The sequence below is a fragment of the Orbicella faveolata genome, unplaced genomic scaffold (assembly GCF_042242905.1).
Source record: "Orbicella faveolata isolate gen_17 unplaced genomic scaffold, um_ofav_v1 contig_47, whole genome shotgun sequence".
Lineage (NCBI taxonomy): Eukaryota > Metazoa > Cnidaria > Anthozoa > Scleractinia > Merulinidae > Orbicella > Orbicella faveolata.
The window spans coordinates 14,675,164-14,691,440 of NW_028301577.1; the positions used below are offsets into that span (position 1 = coordinate 14,675,164).

Sequence of the window (16,277 nt, forward strand, 5' to 3'; positions counted from 1 at the left end):
GCATGCGGCTACAAGCCGTAAATAACTGCAGCTCCGTTCAAATTCAACTCGGCATTTTGCATTTTCATCCGCGGGCTTTGAGCTCCACGTTTCATAATTTCCACTGGAAAAGTGCACGTTTTCATGGGCCACAATACGGCCGGATTCCTCTGGACTATAAACCTTCACCTGCCTTTAGATCCGTATTTAAAATTTAACTTAAAAGCGAACTTCGAAGGCATCGTTCTTCTCTCGAAAGCCGCTCAAACTACTCGAAACTGAAAGCTTAGCTGAAGGCCAGTTTGTGACTGAGAGCTGTCACTTCGTTAGCCAATCAAATTATTTGAACAATTCTAACAAGGACTGTGATTGGCTTATTTTAGCGTGCTTTATCAGAGAACAGTTCACGGCTGACGCCACTTTTGCTCGTTTGGAAAATAAAGTTTGGTTTGAAAATTCAGCCAAATTCGTGGGGAAATTATCGGATTCTTTATCATAAAACAAATAAAGAAGCTTCGACTGTGCTCTGTTCTGTTGTAAAGCACTTAGGAAGCGGTAGAGCACTCAAGAAGTAGGGAAAAACACTCGACTACGTCTCGTGTTTTCCCCTACACTTCTTTCGTGCTCTACCGCTTCCTGCGTGCTTTACAACAGAACAGAGCACAGTCGAAGCTTCTTTATTTGTTAATTTGATTTCTTATACTAGTACATTTATCTGGCGAAGAGGTAGATTTCTTTTCCGCAAAAAATTCTGTTTATCAGTATAATAAATACAATATACTAATAAATTTAAGGTTACAGTATACCTTCAGATCGGCAATTTTCTTCAAATTTGGATTTTTGGTTCAAAGTAATGGTCGAAGAGTAATCTCTAATTTCTGAAAACAAAATTGAAAAAAACTCAATATTGGCGGAGAAATGGAGGTTTTACGTTACGGCCGGAAGTAAAAGTTCCCTCTTGATTGACAGCCCTATAACGTGTACGCAATCAACCGAGACTACTTTCGCGGGAATATATGGATACCACGAATTGGCTGGCTACTCAGATCCAAGCATTCTTCGTATTAGATGTAATTCTATTAAGTTATAAGTAAACATGGACCACGGAAAACTCTGTTTACCAGTTCGAAAAAGCGAAGAACGAATGAAAACACATCAATGAGTGAAGAAGCGAAAGTTGGTCTCACGGATGAAGCTATAGCTATCGTATCAAGCGGGCAAAAAGATCGAGTCAAGAGTAGAGAAAGATTCTGTAAAAGTTTGGGAACTCGACAGCTATAACAGCGACGTGTACATTGACTCTTTTGTTGAGTCCGATACCGATGAATCGCCCAACTCATTGAGATCCATTGGAATATTATCCATGCACATTTGCTCCGCCGCGCTTTCTTTTGTTCAGTTTGTTCTCGTCGCCCAGCCACTCTAGCGTTCGTAGCCAGACCAGCTTCAAGAAAAACCGAGCTACAGAAAAATTATCTCTCCGCCTTGAGCGCATTGCGAAACACAAGGGTTTTTTCGAGATTCACGCGTAAATTTCACCGCGAGTTAATGGTAGTAATTTTTCCAAGCGCTGATTGGCTCAGTGATCTGAGAACCCAGTTGAAGGCGTTTCTGGGCGGAGTTTGTTTGCGAAGCAAGAGATTTTTCTTAGCGCTGTTTTCTCGAATAAATTTTTTCGCTTGAAGCAGACACTTTAAAGAGTTACAACTCAAAGGGGATTTGTTTGATTGCCCTCAAATTTGGACAGTAGCTAGATTAACATATAAAAGCCAAAAACGTGTCTGCGAATTGTTTATTTTGAAATATTTTTTCTCCGAGAGCAATTTTTGTACGGTCACTTCACATTTTTTAAATCCTATTTTGAAAATGTTCTGTAACTTTTTACTGCAATTGAATATGGCAAAACGCAGACACGCTTTTTTAGCGCTTTTTGTCCTGAAACCGAGGAAAAAAATAAATTGGCGAAAAACAAAATTCGCTTTGACTTGTAGCTTCCAAAAGGTGATTAGGACGCTCGCATTTAGTGGCCGTGAAAAAATCGGCACTTCATTTTATTTCAAAATTTTTGGTATGGTTTGATAGCCAGCTCTATAAGCTTTAATTTGATATAGGGGTTTAGGTATCTACAGCTTAAACCGGACGCGCTACATCGCTTGGACGTGAGACACCCCTGAAGGTATACGGTAACCTTAAGGGCGAAAAGTGAATTCCTTGTTGGCAAGATTTGCAATTTATCAGTAAATAGCAATATAAAATTACATTTATTTAAATTATATATAAATACATAAAAAAGTATTTATTAGTGCTAATAAAGTTATTTAAAAAGTTTTTTAAAATATGAATTCCCGACCAGACCTAACTCAGTCAATAAGCAGTTTATTATATGACCTGAAAATTTTGAAAATTCTGTTTGAACCTAAAAAGGACGCGATTACATAACATATGGCCGTGCGCGGAACAACAACAATTAAGATTCTGCAATAAAAACTTGTCATTTATTTCTTCCTGTCGAACAAAAAACTTACAATTCATCGAAAAACACGACTCGTTTTCTAATTTTTGTTTTTCAATGTAAGTCCTCAATTACAATTCATGCTAACGGGATTGGCTAACCTGTTTAAAAAACCATCAGAGAGTTGACATAAAGCTGTCAAAAATATGTCAAACCATCATAAACTTAGCGAGTGACAAAAGTTCGCTTCACGCTTCACTGAAATTGTGCACAAATCTTCTTCGTCTGAAGACTCAAGAAAATGTCGGCGTCGTTTCAAACGATTTGTCGACCTCTTCGATTCTCTTGAACAACGGAGAACCAGCAACTGAATATTTAAAATCACCGATGTTGGCTCCCGCAAACAGTGTCTGGGTTTGCTGACTTTGCTGGCTTTGATGTGCAGTGGAAATTTATACACTATTAAACACAAGCGAATTTTATTATCTGGATGAACGGTACGGTGATGAACTTGTGTTCGTACTCAGTTTTGTCTCTTCAAACAACATTGATGTAGAAATTAACTGCAGAGCAATTTATCCTACTGTACATGAGGTATGTTTGTGATTTCTCTTCTCCCAACTCTGGAAACTGGAAGAAAACATTTATATCGTACTTTGTTTTCTTCGCGTTGTCGGTTTTCTCGCTTTTGACCCACGATGAATTATTTGATGCTTTCCACTGAAAGAAGTTTAGCCTCAAGACTGTTTGCTTATTCCGAAGGTTAATTTATTATTGCCGCAGACTCCGTGGCACTTACTGAAACCGCCAATTTTATCGGTCGATGAGGTGACTCGCTTACCGATGTGGGATATAATTTCGGTCAAGTAAAGCTCTTTTCCTTCAATACTTCTTGTTGAAATGCTCCTCAGTTGTATTTAACAATTAGACCCGTAGCCCGCAAGGGCTACGGGTCTAATTGTTTTAGTATCACCCAACTAGTCGGACAGAAAAGGCAATAATAAAGTTAGCAAATGCAAGTTAAAGAAATGTTTATTTGGGAATTAAACGAAAGAAAGCGTCACGCTCGATTGCGCCAATTTCGCTACTCGAGGACTATTACTAGTAGCGTAGCCAATCAAAATGAAGGATTTGGATTAGTCCACTAGTTGGGTGATACTAATACACGATAGGATTGTGTATTAGTTTGACGTGGTTTTATTGTTAACACCAAAGCTGGCAACAGAATTAGAACGCACTATTCTGTGACTCAACGTGTCTATTTGAAAATTAGATTAGTTTTTGTTTATCGGGGAAATGAAAATTTGCGTTTTAAATAAAACAAAATCGTTCCTCTTCGACTTTTCAGCTGAAATTTAGCTTTTATATTCCATTTATCTCCAGCAGTAAGCTAAAAAAAATACACATCTTTCTTATATTTTCGTGGAAACAAAGGTGTCTTGTTGCATACATTGGCGAGGAAAACGAAAGTATCAAATTACAAACGTTAAGGCCGATGCGCACTAGCGACAAAGTTGTTTGTTGTTGCAAGCATGGCGCGTCATGTAATATGATCGCGACAAAATCGTAGCAATTTTTGAGCCGCATTTGCAGTGCACACATGTACTGAAGTGAATGACAACTTCATGACAACCGGCTGCTTAATTCAAGATCAAGTTGAAAAACGAACGTGATAGCGTGACAGTGACGCTTTGCTTTACGTCGGGCCCGCTAGAGTTTCAACCATGGACAACCACCAATTCACGCAACTAATATCGATTATTCTGGCGTTCTTGCTCTTTAATATTTTTTCGTGGCATCACACACTCCAGTTTTAGATAGCATTACTCTTAAGCTGTGTAGATCAGATGAATCGACTACAGAACAGGGCCCTGCTGCTTAAAGAAAACGAAGATCGCGATCGACGGAGGAGAAGACGAATACTTCGTCGACGACATCCATACCACTGGGCTCTTCCTAGGCCTCAAGAATCGTGGTTTGAAATCTACTATAGAGACCCGAATGTTCCTGGAACATTTTTCCGAAGGCAACTTCGACTTGATAAGAGGACATTCGAGCTTTTGCTGAACGAGCTGAGACCACAGCTAACAAGACAGGACACTAGAATGAGAAAATGCATATCCCCGGAGAAAATACTGGCAATAGGTCTTCACAGACTGGGACCTGGAAGCTCTTACGTTGCTATAGGTCCTAATTTCAACGTCGGGAGATGTACAGTACTGGAGGCAGTGGAAGATGTTGTTGACGCTCTCTTAGAACTGAAGAATTTATATATCAAGTTTCCCGAAACCGAGGAACACATTATAGATGCAAGAGAAAGTTTCCAAATGTGGTCTGCTTTGCCTAATGTTGTTGGTGCTATAGACGGCACCCACGTTAAGATAAAAACCCCAGTAGAAAATGGGCCCGATTACTTTAGTCGATACCAGGATCATGACATTGTTGTACAGGGAATAGTGGATGGAACTATGACTTTTCTTGACGTAGAAGCTGGTTATCCGGGTAGCATGCACGATGCACGAGTGTTGCGAAATAACAATATTTTTACTCCTGCAGAAAACCGTGAGATTCTTACAGGGCCAACAGTTACAATTGGTGGGAATGATATACGACCCTATTTAGTTGGAGACAGCGCCTACCCTCTATCAAACTGGCTGTCAAAACCCTTTCCTGAAAGGACGAATGATCTCCACGAGATAGAATTTAACAAAGAACTCTCATCTGCCCGTGTCACTCGACCGAGGTATCGGCCGATATACCGACCGACACTCGACCGATTTGTCAGTCGACATATCGACCGACACTCGGCCGATATATCGACCGAGATATGTCGGTCGACATATCGACCGATATATTGGCCGAGATATCGGCCGTGTCGGTCGATAGGTCGACCGAAACATCGGTCGAGTGTCGATCGATATAGCGGCCGACACGCGGCCGATACTTTGACCATTGAGTGTCGGTGGAATATCGGTCAACATTCGGTGGTATATCGGTCGACTGTCGTATAATATAAGTCAAAAGCTTCGACTGCCGGTGTCAGATGTTTAAGTTATGCGCATTTCATCCTTTTTTGGTCAACCTTAAAAATTTCTGAAGGCTTTATGTTCGGATCATTCAGCCGTTGTCAAGCAAGACATTCAAGTGAAATACTGCCAAATACACAAAATACAGTTTACGGGAAAAAGGATAAGGACGATGAAGGATAACAAGGTGCTGGAATAGAACTGATGAAAGACAAGCAAGTCTTGAATTTGCCCATGCATTGCACTAATGCTTTTGCTGTTTTTTGATTTTTACATTTCTTTACATGGAAGAGGGGTTACTGAACGACTTAAAATTTAGGAGAGTTACGCAAGCATTTGACAAAACAATCAAGATAAAACAAATCAAAAAACGCGAATTCACGTTTAAGCAGCTTTTTCACACCGCCATAGCTGTCGTGGTATCTGGCCTTCACTGGCGTAGTCCCTATGATTTTTCTGGTATGGAACGGTGCTGGGTTTCAGCTTTGCCCTATCGTACTTGTTGTTAAATGATTCTACTAAGGCCATGCTTGTTTTCCACATGTACTCTAACTTGTACTTCTTGGTTGGGTATATTCAAGAAGATGTGATAATTGTCCCTTTTTGGTATGTTATATTTTTTTTCCCGGTGGTGGTACTCTCTTGTATATATCTTACTTTTATCTCATTTTTAATAGTAATTAATAGTAATTCCCTTTCCGTTATAACGGCCGTATGTCAATCGTGTCAAGCCGTGACGTTACCTTTTTGTGCTACACGGCACGAAAAATTGGATTTACTCTAAATTTGATCCTGATCAAAGTCGAAGTCAAATATGATCATAGCTTTGATCCAAACTTTGACGCGCGTCAAATGTGTGTCAAAAATGTCATGGCTTTGCCGATACATTTGATCCATGACAAAGAGGAGGGCAAATGTGATCTTAACTTTGACTCCACCTTTGACCCACGTAAAAGGGGGAATCAAATATCTTATGGATTTGCCATACATTTGATCCCTGCCAAAGGCGAGGTCAAACATGTCAATAACTTTGACTACAGTTTTGACGCGCGTTAAAGGCGTTCAAAGACACCACGGCTTTGCATACCTTTGATCTCTTATGTCAAAGGCGTTCAAAGGCGGCATGGCTTTGTACAACTTTGATCCTACGTCATGTCATGTCAAAGGCGAGGTCAAATATGGCCATATCTTGCGACTCCGCTTTTAACGCCCTAATAACCTGCGTTTTCGTATTTTTTTCTGCTTTAACGATAAAATGAAAGCTTGCTTTTTTGCCAATGTGTATTTTTTTAATAAAAAAGTTTTCACTTGACCTGGAGGTCGCACAAGGAAGCAACTCGAAAACAGCGGGAAAACGCGGCTGCCAGCGGCTTCCCGAATTTTCTGGCCAATCAGAATAAAGGGAATAAAGGTCAACGAAGTCGGCTGTGAGGAAAGCAGACATTTTTCTTCATTTGGCTTCATTATGGCGGCTTTGGTGAAATTTTCGTTGTGTTTTGGACCAGGAAAAGGTAAGTCTTTGAATTTCGTTCATTTTTTTTCAATGTTCAGAGAATAACGGAGTTTAAAAAGTAAATTAAACGCAGCAATGGCTACATAAAGAGCTGTGAATTGCGTATATTTATGGCAAGACAGATCCTCGGCAGTGAAAACAATTTGGTCGAAGATTAATTGCACTTGACTGAATCACAGTTGATCGGCAAAGCTCTTCGTTAAGAAAGACCAAACTTTATTTTCAATTCACATATACTTATTTACAAAAGTTGACAAAGATAATTTTTTTTCTCACTCAGTCAAGTCTTGTGCATTAAATTGAAGTGTCTGTCATAGCATAGATTTTAGCATGATCAGTGCTTGAAATAAACGTAACTTAATAATTAAGCTTGAACTTAACTCTATTTACGTATAAATTGTTGTGCACAATGCCTCTGGTAATTTCTGAGCTTAAACAATTCCCTTGAAAGAAAGCTCATGTCAATATAAAGGAAATTTGCATTGAAGGAAAAACTCAGTCCGCCATGCATGACAGTCCATCACGACCTGACTTAATTATCATATTCATTATACCATTAAAAGAGTTGTTGACTCTGAAAATTTAATCTATGGATAAGTTTCTGCTTTTGTCTCTAGTTACCATTCTTTTAAAAAAAAGCTCTGTTTGCTGCCACAGTTGAAATTATGATGATATTTGTTCATTAATGTTGATAAATGACTTTACTGGGTTGAATTTAACAAATTGCATGTGGTTTAGTGTGGTCTGTACTCTTATCAACAATGATATGCATCATCACAGTGGTCAAAATGTTGTGGACTCACGAAGCACAGCTTCGTGAGTCCACAACAAATTTTGACCACTGAGATAGCGAGATCAGTAGCAATTGTAGTAAAAGTTTGTTTTGATATGTTGTATCAGGCTTATGGATCAATCATTTGGAACTCCACTATCTCCTGCCCAACCACTCCCCCCCCCCCCCCCCGAACCTGCCAGGCATTTGACATTTTGAACTGTCTCCAGGGCTAAGAATGGTTTCATACCAGGTGATCAAATGCACCTACCCTGTGACATTTGCAAAACTGAGTAATAGAAATGTAGATTGAGTGTCAACCGAGGTGTCAAGGGAGTGTTGATTGAATATCGATCGGGTGTTGATAGAGTGTCGATTTAGAGGATCGATCAAGGGTATCAATCGCCACTCGACCACAGATGCCTTTAGTACACATAATCCAGCTTATCTTTAGTAGGTGAAATTGTTACAATGTTTGATAAAAAATCAAACTTGCCATTAGTTGCAAATTAAAAAGCTGACCCCATAATAATATTATTATGTGACCTCTCTGGACAATACCAGTAGTTTTAGAGTTTCATGTCTTGGTCTTTTGAGCAGTAGACAATTAAATGCCAATAAATATGTGACTAGTGGAAATTTGCCGATGAATGTTGTTTTTATCCTTCAGCTAGCCACTCTAGAAGAACTGAAGAAATTAACAATAAATTCTGGGAGAGGATACAATATACAACTCTGTAGTTCATAGTCAACTCAGATGCAGTTGAATCATGCAATGCTCCAAAGTGTGCACACATCAGAACATTTTGGTAAGTAAAAGGCTGGAATATTCATTTGTTATTTCTATATTTTGTAGCATAGACCATCTTATAATTTCTTCAGCCACAACTTTTAATATCTTTTTCCAGCAAAGAAAGGATATAAATAGACTTTGAAAACCTGGCTATAGCTTATTAATGTTATTTTAATTGATCATTTTTATTACAGTCTCACTCTGTGAAAAAAAAAAGTTGTTTCTTTTCGGTTCATTTAAGGGCAAGTGAGGAAATGTTGTCTTTCTTAAGGGACAAATACATCAACTGGCTCACCTGGATGAAAATTAAGTAATTAAAATGTTATTGAAAACATGCAAGGGGTGGGAATCTTTTTGGTAAATGAATCAAAGTTGCAGAATGTTGCAAACCAGTCTCAGGAAATGTTGGTTTTTGACTGGTAAAAGCTGAGTTTTGAATCTAAATCTTGAGTGGTTGTCTGCAATATCGACTGTTTTGGTTTGGCCATCAGGTTTCCAAACCAAATTTTTCCAAGGAAAATTAATAATATGATTAATTCATAACTATTGATGGGATCAGTAGAGAATTTAAGGCGTAGAGGATTTGATAATAACTTAGTAAAAGTAAATTGACAAAGACATTTATTTGCTTTTACTCAATTGAAAATTTTGTTGGCAAATTTGACTGGATAATAGCCATTTCTCTCTATGAGATGCGGCTGCACTGGGAATCATAGTGGTTGTATTCATCATCTTGGACTGGATTTTTGTTTCAATGAATGAGCCATGCGATTCCATGCAGACATGTCTCATGTTAAATCATTTAATTTCAGGAATTTTTTTCAGTGGAAAAAAGTGTACTAGTAGTTGCTAACTGTTTACTAATCAAATGTGCAATTATTTTGATATGTTTATATGCTCCTTTTCACATATGATCTACAATGAAAATAAGGAAAAAGATTACACTACTGAACATGAAGAGATCTGTGGAAATTACACAGGAACAGCAATATTCCCAAAGGTGTGTGTATTCCTCATTTCTTGTCACAGTTTATGTCAGATTTGTTGATTTTTAGATTGCTATTCTGCAACCATAAAAGATCTTTGTTGTAAGAGGTCTGTAAGATGTCTTTAAGAGACAGGCAGACAGATGGACTGGTAAACTGGGTCTAGGCTTTTTGTTTATTTGTGTCAAGCTGTACACTTTTAAAATGACTCCAAGTCTTTGTTCTCTTATGAAATTCTAGCTGGGGATAACCTTTGTTCAGCTGGTGAAATTAGCTTGCTAAACTGGCTCTTAATGACATACCTGTGTGACCAAATCTCTGAGTAGAGTGGAGAGAAATACAAAAAAAGGCTACTATTGACAGAAGCACAAACTATTCGGAGGAGGAGTAATGATCTGATTGGTCACGTTTTATTAATGTGATATTAGCAAAAACTATAGGCAAACTTTAAGGAATAGAATGCCAAGATTCACCCTTAATATTCATTTCCAACGTTTTTGTCTGTTTGCTTTTGTTTAGACAAATGCGGACAAGCAGTGGTCGACAGGATGGACTTATCCAGTGAAGATGCATTGATTAATTTCGTCAACGCCTTAGACTTTGTCAAAATGTGTCTTCCCTAGAAATCATGGGGATTTAGTTGGCATTGACCCCCAACAAGGCAGTTTAACCACTTTGATGAGAAAGAAGTGGAAAACACTGTATTCCATTCCACTTATAATGCAAGAATGAGCAAGTGCAAGAAGCAGAAAAGGAGAACTGCCAAAACATAAGGAGTTCCATGCAACGGACTGTACGTGCCATCTGGAAAGGACGCTTATACACTAGTTGACTTTTGTGCGAAGTTTGCTATATCTTTCCCGAAATTTTGCGGTTGTCTTCCCTATTGTCTAGTCTGGTCTAGTAAATTTAAGTAACTGAGAATTTAGCCGTAGTACTTCAATGTTAGATAAATGCACTTTGTACCATGGAAGATTTGTTGACTGTTGTTTTCACGATAGACAAGACAATGTTTTCCTTATGATCAGTCTCATTACGTGTAGTTTGAAACCAAGCCTGCAACGTGGCTTTTTGAAACCTGACGCCCAAAACATTTATGTAAGGTACTTGAAGGTATTTACTCTTGATAAAAACGGGGGAAAAAATTGAAACTGAGATTAAGTTGAACATTTATTTTCTTAAAATTAGGCGCAATGATCTTTCCGGGCCGCTTTTCCGTTAACATTTGTCAATAGTTTGGTACAAAATAACCTTATTAAAGTTGATATATTCTTCAAAACTTGTCAGACATAAATCAAGAGTACGGATTTAATTGCATCTTTCGTATGCGGAGCTACAAAGCTAGTGTAGCAAGCAGAAAAAAGCGTATAAGATGTGGAGCGCGCGAAACGTGATCAACGGTCGCGCAGCGCGAAAGAGGAGCGCGAGCGAGAAGTTCGGGCGAGCGCGGAACGCGCAGAGTACCTTTGACAAACCTTTGGCCTGCGTCACAGGCATCTTCGACCACGTCTTTAGCAAACCTTTGACTCGAATCGCAGACAAATTTGATTACACTTTTGACCCGCCTTTGACAGTGCGCAAAGGCGTATCAAAGGATCACTTTTAACCCTAAAAACACGCGTTCAAAGGTGAGTAAAAACGGCCTTTCACGCCTTTGATTTGGTGGTAAAGGTTTATTCACAGATGATCTTGAGATCTTCAGATGATCACAGATCGTCAAAAGCGTGCAAAGGCGACCTTTACAAAACCTTTAACAACACATTTGACGCGCGGTAAAGGCGATTTTTCGTGCCGTGCTACTTATCGATAAGATTATAACGGTGATAAGTTATGTGAGTAATTTGGTGTATCGTGGGTCTGGTGGGGCAATTCCTTCTTTTTCTTTTTTTTTCTTTTTCACCAAAAAACCCTACCCTCCGGCTAAGACACGGGAAATGTTAAAAATAGCCTCAGTGTGCATTTATCCGTAAGATTATTGGGCAGGAAGAAAATAACGTATTGGTAATTTTTTTAGCCTACGAGAGCATCCGGTTTTTCTGGCTCTAGTTTCCAATTCAACCGCCGAGAAAAACCCGAGAGGGAGAAGCGACTACCAGAAATATATGTACGTCTGCGTTTCGCAATCGAAAAGCAATCCGACTGATCGGGTTAGATTGAGTTCGATTGATGTTTGGTTCGGTTTTGTTCGATTCTGACTATGCCAGGTTTATACAAAGAAGCCTCTGAGAAGCGGGGGGGGGGGGGGGGGGTAGAACAGGGATGTCTGCGCTGCTCAGCAGACGTTACTAACCTAGGTTAAATTACGTCTGTGATGCAGGCTACAGTCACCAGTATCGGTGAAGTATCGGTGGAATGTCGGTAGCCTATCGATCGACATGTTGCCAACAACCAGACAACCACTCTCGGTCGACATATCGACCAAGATATCAGTTGAGTGTTGGGCGACATATCGACCGACACTCGACCGATATATCGGCCAATATGTTGACCGACATATCTCGGTCGATATATCGGCCAAGTGTCGATCGATGTGTCGACTGGCATATTGGTCGAGTGTTGGTCGATATATCGGCCAATACCTAGGTCGAGTGTCGATTGATATGTCGACCGATATATCGGTCGAAGGGTGCACAAAATACACATGATCCCTGAATCGTCTACTCAAGGTTAGTATCCTATTTCCGTATCTCTTGTTAAATACGGTTTTTCTCTGTAAGAAATCAGCAATGTTGAGAGTAGAGGCGAGCTTTGGGGATATCAGATTTCCCCAAAGAGATCAACAAAGGGGTGAAGCAGTCCCCCACCAAATTTTTCTGGGAGTACCCCCCTGGGTACTGTGAAGTTGTTCATTAATAAATACTGGACAGAATTTCAAATTTTATCCAGTGGTTAATTGTACGTTCCTCTGTATTGTCTGAACTGCAATGCTGGCCTGAGGATCAACTTTTTTGGGCAGTTCCAAAAGAGGGGGGTTGACCTGTTTAGGGTTAGCTCTTGATGGTATGGTATATCCTTAGCCCTTAACTTTACCCCTGCTTTTGACAGGTACCCATTTCTACTGTGACCTGGGGCAGGGGTACTCCCTTATATGCGCTATAGGGGTATGTGTGGCCCCAATAGGTATGGGTTTTCAGCCGTTTTGGTCATGGAAAGGGTATCAGTTTTGGCCATTAATTTTTGGCCTTAAATAGGGTATGGGTTTTGTACTCTAGCCTTGAATTGGGTAATGTTGTTTAGAAGAAGCTACTTTTTCATCATTATTGATAAGACTATAAACAAAAGACCTTCAAAAATTATGTTCGGGGCAATTGTGTCAAATTCTTGGTCTGGTCATAAATAGGGTAGGGAGAATTGCAGATTTTGGTGATAAATAGGGTAAGGGTTTTGGGAATCTGGTCGCACTTCCCGACCAAATTTTTCTGGGAGTACCCCCCCGCCCCCGTCCTTGGGTACTGTGAAGTGTTTCATAAATAAATGCTAGACAGAATTCAAATTTTATCCTGTAATTAGCTTTAAGCTGTAAATTAGCATCTATTAATAATAAAATAAAGGACTTCTTCTGTGTTTCTATTCAACAGTTGGACTATAAGGTCAAGAATTCTTTGAGGTGATAGTTTGAGGCTCTATCAACTGTATTATCACCTGATGGAAATCTTAAGCTAGCAATCCAATAATATTGTCAAGTAGAATTGTTATTAAATTTTCTTCAAACCATGATTTACCATTGTTTCTTTATCAAACTATACTTTCCAAAATCTTTGTGGGTAGGTGTTTGAGAGGATCATCTTATATGTTCATCACCACAGTGGAACCCCGCCTTATGGCTACCCCATTCACATAGCCACCTTGTTATTATGGCCTCTTTATTCTGGCTTGAACAAAAGCTCAGTCAGTTGGTCATTTTCTTATCGTACATGTTAGGAGTATTGTACACAATTTATAATAAGCATCGGGCATCACTTTGATAATGAAGTCCCATAACTCTATTATTTGGAGATTGTTTATCCCCTACCCCTGAAATTACCAAGGCTGATATCTCTATTATCATGTCATCAAAGCCATAATATTTTGACACCTACTGTACCAAACACAGTTTCCTTTAGCAGTAACAAGAGTCTTCCTTTAGTAAACCAAAATAGTACTTGCTGCCAGGTGCTTTATGAAAGTATAACCCTTCCAGAAGCCTTTACACAGTAATATCATTTGCTAACAATTTTTTTGTGGCTGATTTAAATTTTGTAATAAATCACACTGACCTGGCCCAGGTTTAATATACATTTTGTTGCATTTAGCTCACATGTTTTCAGTTTAAAGGAGAAGGTCACTCCAAAAAGCTTACTTTTTTGTCTTCACTTATAGCAAGTGAATATTCAGCTTTTCCACTCACCAAATGTTTAGCCTCTGAAGTGCCTGCTATTCTTAAGAAGTTCGTCTTGAAATTAAGAAGCGACTTTGGAGGCCACCATTTTGCAACTGGCTTGGCAGCCAGGCTGTGTTTATGTGACTTCATTCTGTCCAACTCAAAATTGGCGGGAAGGAGAAGAACCTCCAACTGACTTGGCACCTGTCACAAGGTCAGCAAATTCTTTTTTTTCCAAGCGATTATCCTCTTCACTATCTTCAATGCTATTATTTCCGAGTTTAGAGCATGTTTAGCTCAAAATAATATGTCTCAAGAGCAGCCATTACCCCAGAGTGGTAGACTGTCAAAAGGCTTGTCGGAAGCCGTTAGGACAAAATCTCTCGGATGGAATGATGTCATGAAAACTTGGCCTGGGTGCTTCTTTAGAGGCGAACTTCATAAGGAAAACCTGCACTTTAGACGCTGAAACTTCTGTGAGTGGCTAACCTTAGTGCAAGGTTTTCATTAGTGTTGACATAAAATGTATGTTTTTTGGAGTGACCTTCCCCTTTAAAATACACACATTAAGACTTAATTCAGTGGCAAGGTACCTCTTGTATGACAAGTAACAGTATACATGTATCCAAAAAACAAAATATGTATTGTCCAAACTCAGTCATGTTAGTAGTGTTAGTGTCTAATGAGTACCTGCAAAGAGATAGTTATACAATCATTCTAGCAACTCTCCTCAATATTCTGGGAGTCTCCCACCTACCATTTAGATAATCCACCCCAGACAAGTTTTGAACTATTGTCCAGATACAAGGGACCATGGGCTCCTAGGGACAGTGCTTAAAGTGCTATTGTGATGAAATTTGCAGATGTCCTCCATAATATGAGCATAACAGTTTTGTTACCATGGTAACATACTGGGTTTCAACCTTCCCTAGTATAGGCTTTGCTGACCACCTTTGCCTTTCCATTTTGATATTTGCCAATGGTGCCTCATCAGCACGATCCAGGAAGCATATATTAATATGCAAGGTCAAAGTCGTAGCCTTGTTAAACGTTTTTCAAGCTGAAAATCACTGAATTAGTGAAATCAGGTTAGAGGGGACTGGAAAAGAGTGAGTTGCCATGGGAAAAGACAGGCTGTATATAATTTTTATAGCCATAGGTGTGTTTCCTGTAGTTCTAACTATAAGCCTACCAACCTGAGGTAATATTAAGTTGAGTGTATGACAACATCAGTCACCTCATTTGCATATTCATATTTTTCAAACTTAAATATCTTTGGAACTGATGCAGATATTTGCAAAAGGTAAACAGCATTTTTAATCTTTTGTGGAATTCTATGTGATACACCTGAAAATTCTGACTCAAGGGGTAAAAATTTAATGATAGAAGCACTTTAAAGCATTGAGTTGAATTTTTGCTGTTGGCAAAATTTTACTGCAAGGAATTTGGAGGGGAATTTGGTGCAGTTATTGAATTGACAGAGGTTGGTTTTGTTATTGTCATTATCTGCTATATTTTTGAGGCAGAGTGGTTGTTGGCAAAAGCAAAACTGGCAATATCCTCACTGACTTGTGTTTAGGTGTTTTTAGGTTTTTGTCTCTAACAATGAACGTTAATTGAAGTAGTTACACTATCTTTACAATAGAACATATGGATATTAATAGTATAGTTACATTTCAATATCCTCATACTAACATTATAGTAATTTTATGGCTCAATTTCTACCTCAACTTTAATTTGTTTAAACCAGTTTATTTTTTTAAACCAATTTAATTTCATCAAAGGGGAAGGGGGAATCTGAGAGCAACAATAAATTAGACCAACAAATATAAGGAAATTTGCAATGATTGCTTTCATGGCCTAGTGGAGATGAAGTGGGCCAAAAAGTCAGAGATCTGATGTTTGCATCTAGGTCTGTCTATACAAAATATAAAAAAGATTGTCTTGTTGTATAGGAGTATTATGGTAAGTTATGTTGGGGGGTTGATATGGGATCCTGGCTGAACTGTTGTAGGGTAGGAATAGGGACTGAGGGGTGGGTGGTGTGCTTGTGATCCTTTTTAAAAACCACTCTGAAAGTGAAAACAAACTGATTTGAAAAATTTACAGCACAGGTAAAAATTATACATTATATCTTGTTTTTTATAGGTGGTAAATGAGCAAATACCCACAAGAGACCTGTCCAAGTGTGATTTTTTTTATTGAGAATGGAAATTATAATAAAGATAAAAAGCCACCTTGGTGTGATTTCTTCCTTGACAGTGAAGTGCAACGTAACCAAAAGTTGCATTCTGTGAGAGGCTTACAAAAATTAAATGGAAAATTAAACTACACCAGTTTGTATTAATTTTATAAGTACTCCTCTCTCCAAAATACATTTGGTATGTTTTTCATAC

General features: G+C 38.8%; 1 protein-coding gene and 1 long non-coding RNA gene across 2 annotated transcripts in view; one reads left to right on the forward strand and one right to left on the reverse strand.

Moving 5' to 3' along the window:
- Positions 1–16,277, reverse strand: part of LOC149097281 (uncharacterized) — a 37,121-nt gene that overhangs the window by 9,744 nt on the left and 11,100 nt on the right. The window lies entirely within an intron of this gene.
- LOC149097282 (uncharacterized) lies at positions 11,759–16,254 on the forward strand. The gene is made up of 2 exons (XR_016204095.1): positions 11,759–14,095; positions 16,030–16,254. It is a non-coding gene; the product is annotated as an uncharacterized LOC149097282 (long non-coding RNA).